Below are 8,794 nucleotides of genomic sequence, written 5' to 3'. Positions count from 1 at the left end.
GTTTGCTAAATATTCCGTTGATTTTTTTATTTGAATTTCATACCACGTTACAGGACGGTTGACAACTTTAATACAATTATAAATTAGCCTCTTCTTTATTCCCTGAGCCATGAGCTTTGGATGTTATCCTGTCAAAAAGCGGAATTTTCATCTTTATAGCAGCTATTTAATTTACTAATTAATTATTTGATTGTTTCATTGCTCATGGTAACTTGATTAATTTTGATTGATAAACCGAATAGAGGTTATAATCCTAATTAAAATTTATATTCATAATTGAAATTCATTTAGTTCGCCTCTTTAATGTCATGTAAAAAATGTATACAATTAACAACTTCAAAAGATTAGAGTTGGTGCATATTATTGCAAACCCCTGTGTGACCTTATTTTATTATTTTGTTGTTAATATTGAATTAAAAATATAAATTACATTACAATTTAAAATTTATTGTTGATTATATTTGCCGAAGGTATGGATTTCTCAAATAATTTTTATAGGTATGATTTAGTACATTAATTACTTTTGAATTGGCTATAAATGGTTGATAACGAGCTGTGGAAGGGTTAAGTAAGACATTATTTTGTGGGTATGTATTTTTATAACTAGTTTATTCCTTTTAACTATCATTCCTGATATTTTAGTGCTTGCTTAAAGTGTTTAAAAGGGAATTATATTCAATTAATTATGTTATGTCAAGGACAATGTTAAGCTATATGATGAAGCACTAACCTTTCTATGCAGAGCGACTCCGGTTAAATTCCACCTTACCAGTAAACTCCTTCAATCCTTCCCGTCGGAAAATTAGTAGGCTCTGTGAGGACACTTCTTAGGTCTACATAAACATTAAATTAGAAGTTGGCAACCTACAGCGAATAAATTACCATATATCTTTGGTCCATTTTTCTTTCTTTTTTTTTCCAAGCTTTTGATATCCTCTTAGCCAATCATAAAAATATATTCAATGTACCGAAAACGCATTTCACTATGCGCCCTTGTACATCGAAGTATTCAAATCGTATAGGGTGTTTTTTATTGCATAATATGGAAAATTAATGAATGAATGAAATGAGAAATAATTTTATTCTGGCACAAATGTCACCTAAGAATTTGTGAGCCTGAGGTTCTGTTTAAAGTTTGCAAATGTAAATGAAAGAAAGAAGAGAAGTGGTTAATACAAGTTTTAAATTTAAGAAAGAGTTATATAGAAGAAGTTATAGATGGGACAAAGGAAATTAGCTGGCATTTTTAAGAATTTTAAAAGAGAAAATGACAACAAAGTAAAGGTATCCTTGAAAATGACCTGAGGGTCGAAACGTTGGAAGGTTTTGAAAAGAATAAAGTTGAGAAAAAAGGATCAAATTTGTTTTTAAATAAACTAAACCACTCTCAAACAGGAATAGGTTTTGTTTAAAGGAAAAAATGAGGGTTGGTGAATGGAGATAGGAAGAGAATTCCAGAAGGAGGTTGCGCGTATGACAAAGGATTTTCTGAAGGAGGTGTTATTCTATGGTAGGGGATGTGTAAATCAGTCGGTTGGGATCTGGTGTTTAATGAATGGATGGATGAACGTAGAGTGAGAAGAAAGATATAGGTAGGTTTTTTTATTTTATTTTAAAGACTTAGAATAGGAACAAGGAGGTATTGCATACGGGAAGTTGGATAGAGTCACAGCAAATCGGGCAAAAACAGGAGACATGAGAGCGCCTGAGAAAACTAAATCTTATAAAGCGATTAGTGAGTCTCTTTAGTCTCAACTCTAGACCTGCAAATTGCACTACATAGACCAAGAAAGCGTAGTCAAAATGGGGGAAGAAGAGAGAGTTTTCTGAGAGATAGAATCACGGAATATTAGAAATTGTTTGGATTCGATCTTAAATCGTTGTCTGACGCTCATGTATCAATGCTATCTGTATCATCTTGTACCTTTTCGATGGCCTTAAGCATAACGGAGAATGGAAGGATAGGTACATTTTGAAATCGATACCATATAAGCGGTATTGTGATTGGTGAATGAAACCAGGGAGATCATTATTGAAAATTGACGATAGTTTTCATGATTTAGAGTAGAGATGATTGAACACATTTAATTTTCGTTTGCTTTGTTCTCTTTTAGGTTCGAATATCCATGTCAAATCCTGTTAGGTTTGAATTATTTTAGATTATGTAAGAAGTTTTTTTTTTGTAATTTGAAAGTTGTGATATTGTACATAATAATGTTTATATATATAACTGGTTCAGTTGTTTTCCTGTTTTATTGTGTATAGGTGTTCTGATACCAATGCCCTGTCGCCTCTATTCCATCCAGATATGTAATTTTAAATATTAGAATCATATAAATGTGAATATACTGACGTCCGAGTGCACCCTAACACTGTCTGACGGGGTCTACGATCGAGTATGGCATAAATTATTTGTTATTGATTCTACACCACATATTTCAAAAAGTATAAGATCGGACTAATATCATGTTTTGTTGTTTGATTTAAAGGTAATAAAAACTTCAAAATCATTATGAAGACATATTTATTGTACTAGATTGAATTCCGTAATATGGCTATGGCATTTAGCCTTGTCTGATCTGGTAGCTGAAGAGTTTCCTGTCCAGGCTGCTGAGGGCGTTGATGGCCTTCTGGATGAGGTTGATGATCAGTTGGGACCAAGATTGGGGACCAGTCAATGCTGTTGATGAAATGAAATTTATTAATTATTTAATAATTAAAATAAAAACTTTGTACTCAGTATATATAATTTTCTAGCGCTAGATGGTTATGGAAGTATTATAATCGGTATCATATTTTTGGGGCCGGATTTATGTATTTCAGAGCCCTTCGAGTAAAAAAAATCGACTATTGGTCTGATGAAACTTGAGTAATATCTCTGCTAACTGATACTTTATTATCAACATGTCAATATATTTGTACATTCCTAAGAAAAAGCATGAAATAAATTTTGGTGAAAATTTTATTGCATCAAAGTTTTATGAAAATGGGTATAAATAATAATCTGAAAGGTGATAAAATTCTATAACGATAATAAAAAAGATACCGCGAATTATGTTTTTTCGCATTCTGCGCAGGTACCATACAAAAAATCTGTTCACTTTTATTAGATTTTAAATAACAATAAATCGAAAACTGTACGTCTCCCGGAATGTTCTACGTTATTGTTTTTAAGATAATAAAATTGTTAGCGATCAACGTAAAGAAAAATATAAGTAAAAATAAATAATTTGGAAATAATTTGGAATTGGGTTTCGTACCCAAAATATAATAGAAAATCGTGTTAGTGGACACATCAAAAAATTTTAATTGTAGGTTATGACCAATGAATTATAAGTATCTTTTATCGATTTGATTGATTAGGCTAGCAATTTTTTCTAAAATATTTTAAATAAAATTACATCAATAAAATAATGAAATACGAAATAATACGTTTTAGTAATAAAAAACGTATTATAGCAATACGAATATCAGGTATTGCTATAATACGTTTTAGTAATAAGATATGTTAGATATGCTACTTATGCAAACTATGCACCTCTTATAAAACTTAAATGAAATGGTCCGATAAGTTGGAAAAAAGGAAGTATATTATTAAATTTATATTTAAATAATAGATAAAAGGAATATAATTTCATAATTTTTATTATATGAGAAGAGGAGGGTTGAGGGAGGAGATGAGGTCACTAAAGAAACAATTAAGGAAAAATTATCTTATTTTAATTATTTGTGTTCTTCACTGACCACAGCCTCAACCAGATTGTAAGCATATAATAAATATCCGTGGCCAACTACTAATGCATCAAATTTTATTGTGAGTTAATGATTATTGTATATGCAACAATGATCAGTGATATTAGATTTGACTAAAACATCAGAGTTACTTAAAATTTGATCACTTTGTTTTACCAATAACGTGTTAAAAAAATACTTTGAAAATACAAAAGAAAGAAATTTATATTAATTATTATTTTCCCGATTAATTTGAAAATGAAACCACTATTGCTTTTGAAAAATTTCCGCATTCAATTAATTTTCTTTTATCTACTTTTAGTTAAAATTAATTTTTTTTATACTTTTAAATCTCTAATGCAAACCTTTGCTAATTTTTAAGTTAAAATTAACATCTACTCTATTATATCTCATAAGAGACTTAGAAATTTGTTAAAAACTATTTTAAGAACCCTAAAGAGAAATTAAACTGTAAAATGGTGGCTGAATACTTCTCCCACAAAAAGTTCAGTTATTTATTTTTCCCCTGAATCGTTTGTAGTCCCCATGCACTGGGACCGCATTTAAAAATTCCTCATGTTGAAGTAAGTTGTAACGGTAGTCGGGATTCATAGTGCAGAAGTATTTAACCATTTTCCATAAGTAAAAGGAAATATAATCAATATCAATGATGAGTAAGGCGAATAAACGGAAATAATTAGAAAAATATAATATTTTGCGGATAATTAAGTTTTAATGATAATTATATTTGAATTTAACAACTTAAATTTTGAAATAATTATTTGCTTTTTCATGGTTATATTTTTAGAAATATTTTCGATTTTTTAAAGAAAATATCACCCTTTTATTCACATGCCAAAGTGGCTCCAGTGAAAATTTCTTTTACATATTTTATGGTTGCAGCTAATCTGTAATTTTGATAAGTCAATTGACCGTTTAATATTTTCAATTATGTATATCAATTATTCAGTCATGCCTTCCTTTCATCGTGAAGAGGAATGGGAAGCACGTATAGTGGAACTTTAAATTGGTTTATATTTGGCAAAATTTGCTGATACAACATTATGGTTTATACTAACAATATGTGACGTGTGAAAAAAAAAAAGTCTTCTCTTACCACTGACGATGCTGCTGAGGGCACTGCTCTGTGCTGAGGCGATGGCGATGATGGCCACGAAGAAGACGACAAGTGCGAGTGATCTCATGTTGACTTAGTTCTGGAGCCTTCGGAACTGACGAGACTTCTGCTTCAACATCCTCGCTATATATCTATCTTACCAGCACCTGGACAAATATTCGCGTCATACATCTGCACATTATGTTCCAATGCCTGTCGCAAATTAACAAAACAAATAATTATTTAAGCGGATTCGTTGTTACGCCAGCTGTTATCCACGAGGACATTGGAGGAGCATTGAATTAAAAGTTTAAATTGGTACTTTTATAAATAATGATTTTTTGGGAAAATTTAACTTCTACATCTGAAGATTACAGTGGATCCTCGGTTTAGTGAATGTAATGAAAAAAAATATCTTGATTATTTTGGAACCAAGTCCCTTAAGAACATCAATAATTGTTTATGGTCTAGCTATGTAATTCAAAATATATGATTATGTTTGAAGGAAATTTGTGAAGAGGCATTTGGGATAGAAATAGCTCAAGAATGTTGAAAGATCGAATAAGTACTAAAGGATTTATCAAAGTAAGCAGTTCTATGTAATGGAGTAAAAATATTGATTGGTTGAGTTCTGGTGTTCAAGAATACATGAAGAAAAGAACAAAGGATGTATTGTAGTCAGAAAGAGATAGAAAGCCGCTTTAGATCAGTGTAATAGCTAGAAATATAAGTGCGTATAGTAACTTCAAAGTTTACGCAATTATTAAAACGCTTTAATTAGAGGTCTGATAGCTCAGAGGGTTGGGGCATAGATCTCATAATGCTTGAGTCAGAAGGTTGTGAGTTCGATTCCCGTCTTGGTCGGTTTATATTTATTCCAAGCAAATCTCAAATCTGTTCAATAGGCGTTGGTGGATTATTAAAAAAATTATTTACGATGGAGAGTAAAGGTAATCTGATGGGATTTGTAAGCATTGATTTTGATTCAACATCTTTCATCAATGGATATTATGTTTTACTGCAGTTGAGTAATTGTTTATATACATAAGGAAAAATAAATAATAAACTTGTTACTTGGCTATTACATTTACTCATTTAATTATTGGGACTATGGATATATATGGTAGTAAATTAGCAGGGTGTTGATATAATATATATAATAGAATAATTGATATGGTAATATATAATAGAGTGGTTATGTGATAGAGATGGTTGTGTGACAAATTTAAAGTTTTAAGGAAAGGACATGTTTTTATGTAGTTGGAATGGAACCAATGTTTTTGTGATTCCAAAAATAGCATCAATTGTCTTTGATACCATGAAATTATTTTTAGTGGTATTCTCAACCACTGATGACTTAGCACGCCTTAGAGTAACCTAACTTATCATGTTTGTAAGAATAGTGCTTTCCTCTAGCTTACGAATGGGAAACATTTCCATGTTTTCTATGGCACAGAAGTTTTACTAGGTGTTTTTTAACTTGATTTCACATTGGAACATAAATGCTCCTTTGTTTTAGTTTTATGGGGAAAAAGTGTGCCAATAGCACATATTTCCATAGTATTTTGTCCACTCTGATGTTACTAATCAAGTTATAAATTTCAAAAGTAAAATATAATTTAAACTGAAAAATAAATCCATTAAAATGTTCTTTGTTGAACACATTCGCTTTGTACATTATTTTAGGACAACTTTTCATTTTTCTATTTGCTCCAAATTTGAGATTGTATGTTTCAAGGTACATAGAATGCAAAAATTGAATGGAATAATGGGGCTACTGGGCCGATTTCATTTTATATTTTGTTTTCATGGAGATCATCACTAATATTAGCCGTTTTGTCTCAAAATGGCTGCAAATGAGGGTTTTCATAGGCTCATGTATCGGTTAATCATGAAGAAAGAGGAATATTATTAAGTTTTGGAACGACTATCCTTAATCCTTCTATAGATAAATATTATCTCTCGAATGCATGGGCAGACTTTGTTGCTATTTTTGGCCACTGATGCTTGCTTATTTGTGTTCTGGATCGGCCACGATGCAATTGTCTGAAAAATTTGTCGTTCTATAGACCAAGATTAAAACAGCTTTAAAGATTTCGAGAATGAAAAGAAAAATTAATTTTCACATAATTGGAAAATTATATATTTTATATTGCGTTTAGGTCATTTGAAATGTTAGTAAATTCTCTTGAAAGGAAAAAGAAAATCATTGAAATCGAAACATCATGATTGATGATACCATTAGTGTAGTGAACTTTGTTATATTAGTGTATGGTTTCGTTTGTTATTATTATTTGATGTTACAAGTAATTAATTTAAATGACAAACTATTGTGTAATTATTAGCCTATCGCCTGGTTATTCGCTCTGAATTATATATTAATTTTTGACTGGTTTCTCTTAGGAGATGTTAACTGATTGAGATTATAGAAAACACTTAAATGTCAAAATATTGAATATTTTAAATATTAAATTGTTTACATATACTGGCTCTTGGGATAATACAGAAATTCTTTGTGTTGATGATACCAACTTTTAAACTATTAATGGTTTAATTATAAACATAAATTAATTCACTGATGTATTAAAATTTATAATATATTGGAGGTTAATAAAAACACAGTTTATTAAACTTTATTACAGTAAAATATTTCCATAAAAAGTGCTGATAAAAATTTCAACAGTTGAAACTATTTGCTGTTATACACTGTATTATATTGCTAATTGTCTAAATTCTCTTGAATAAAAATTACTTTACAATGCTTTAAAAATGCAATAATAAAAAAAAATTTTTTTTAAAAATAAAATGTCTAGTTTTATAGTGAAATGATTTGATGTTTTTTTGTAAAATTAATTACATCAGATCATTTACGTCTACACGATAAAAGTAATAATAACAGTTTTTGTCAGAAATAAAAAAAAAATATATAAATATTTTCTACTAAAACATTGTTACACATTTATTAGCTCTGGAAATTTATTGTCCTTTGATAAACCTTCATTTTATAAGACTAATTATTCCTTTACATAATATAGAGTTTTAAATTGAAGAGGAGGAATTATACTGCGTTCAAATTTATTTCTCATCTAAAATATTAGTTTGAGGAGTTTTATATTAAAAAGTTACTTTTCAAAAATAAGTTATTTTTTTTAAAAAATACACAACTAAACATTATTCATTTAATTTCAAAATTGAAATTCTTCTTTTTCAAACTAGTATCACAGATCAACATTTTCAATTAAAAAAAAAGAACTCATCTACATAAAATGCTACTATATTAATTTTTAATTAATAATTTTCCAAAATTCGATATATTTTATGGAATATTTCTCATTAGTTTTTTAATTATATATTTTAATTACGCTAAATTATTAACCAGCCCTTATTATTAGATAGTTAAGCCTGTCTTCAACCTGTTCTGTTCTGTCTTTTGGTACGAATTTTAGATTAGTTGCTGATGGGTCTGCTGGGATTGACTGCGGTTAAGAGCTAGAAAGATCAAAGGCTATTTATAATAATAATAACAACAATATGAGGCTATTATAGTAAAATCGTTATTTTATTAGTATTGCAGTTTATGATATTATATAAACTATTTTTTTATAAAATCTGTTAATTTCAAATAATTAAGAGGATTAAAACCAGAGGGGTCTAAGTCCAATTTTCAAGATTTCGAGGTCTTAAAATACAATTTAAAAGGGCTAAATATGAAATGTTTGTTTGCTTTTGTTTAAAAGCGTAAAAACTTTTGTACCAGTACAGATTTATTTTTTATTCTTTGGCACATGCAAATTTTATCCAATAGTCACATATATAAAATTTGGTATTATGGAAAAATTGAAAGTTTATTTGAAAAATTAAACATTAATAGCTATTTCGGTTTAGGTTATTCCATACATAAAACCATATACCTCAAAGTTCCATTTTTTTGTATTAGTAATAGTA

The 8,794-nt window shown here is 29.1% G+C and overlaps 1 protein-coding gene and 1 long non-coding RNA gene across 5 annotated transcripts in view; one reads left to right on the top strand and one right to left on the bottom strand.

Annotated features, from left to right (window-relative positions):
* Positions 1 to 8,794, top strand: part of LOC106691081 (uncharacterized) — a 597,463-nt gene that overhangs the window by 254,513 nt on the left and 334,156 nt on the right. The gene's annotated exons all lie outside the window — the stretch shown is intronic.
* LOC106691110 (uncharacterized) overlaps positions 2,508 to 8,794 on the bottom strand; it is a 7,362-nt gene continuing 1,075 nt past the window's right edge. The window contains exons 2-3 of one of the 2 annotated variants that reach the window (XR_001344722.2): positions 4,850 to 5,016; positions 2,508 to 2,680 (exon numbers count right to left, since the gene is read on the bottom strand). This is a non-coding gene — a long non-coding RNA (uncharacterized lncRNA). Of the gene's footprint in view, positions 2,681 to 4,849; positions 5,063 to 8,794 lie in introns of both variants that reach the window. The other variant, XR_001344723.1, reaches the window with a different exon arrangement.

This window comes from Halyomorpha halys, unplaced genomic scaffold (genome assembly GCF_000696795.3).
Source record: "Halyomorpha halys isolate HHAL.00 unplaced genomic scaffold, Hhal_1.1 Scaffold51.1, whole genome shotgun sequence".
NCBI classification, from domain to species: Eukaryota; Metazoa; Arthropoda; class Insecta; order Hemiptera; family Pentatomidae; genus Halyomorpha; species Halyomorpha halys.
This window is presented reverse-complemented; position numbering and strand designations above follow the sequence as displayed.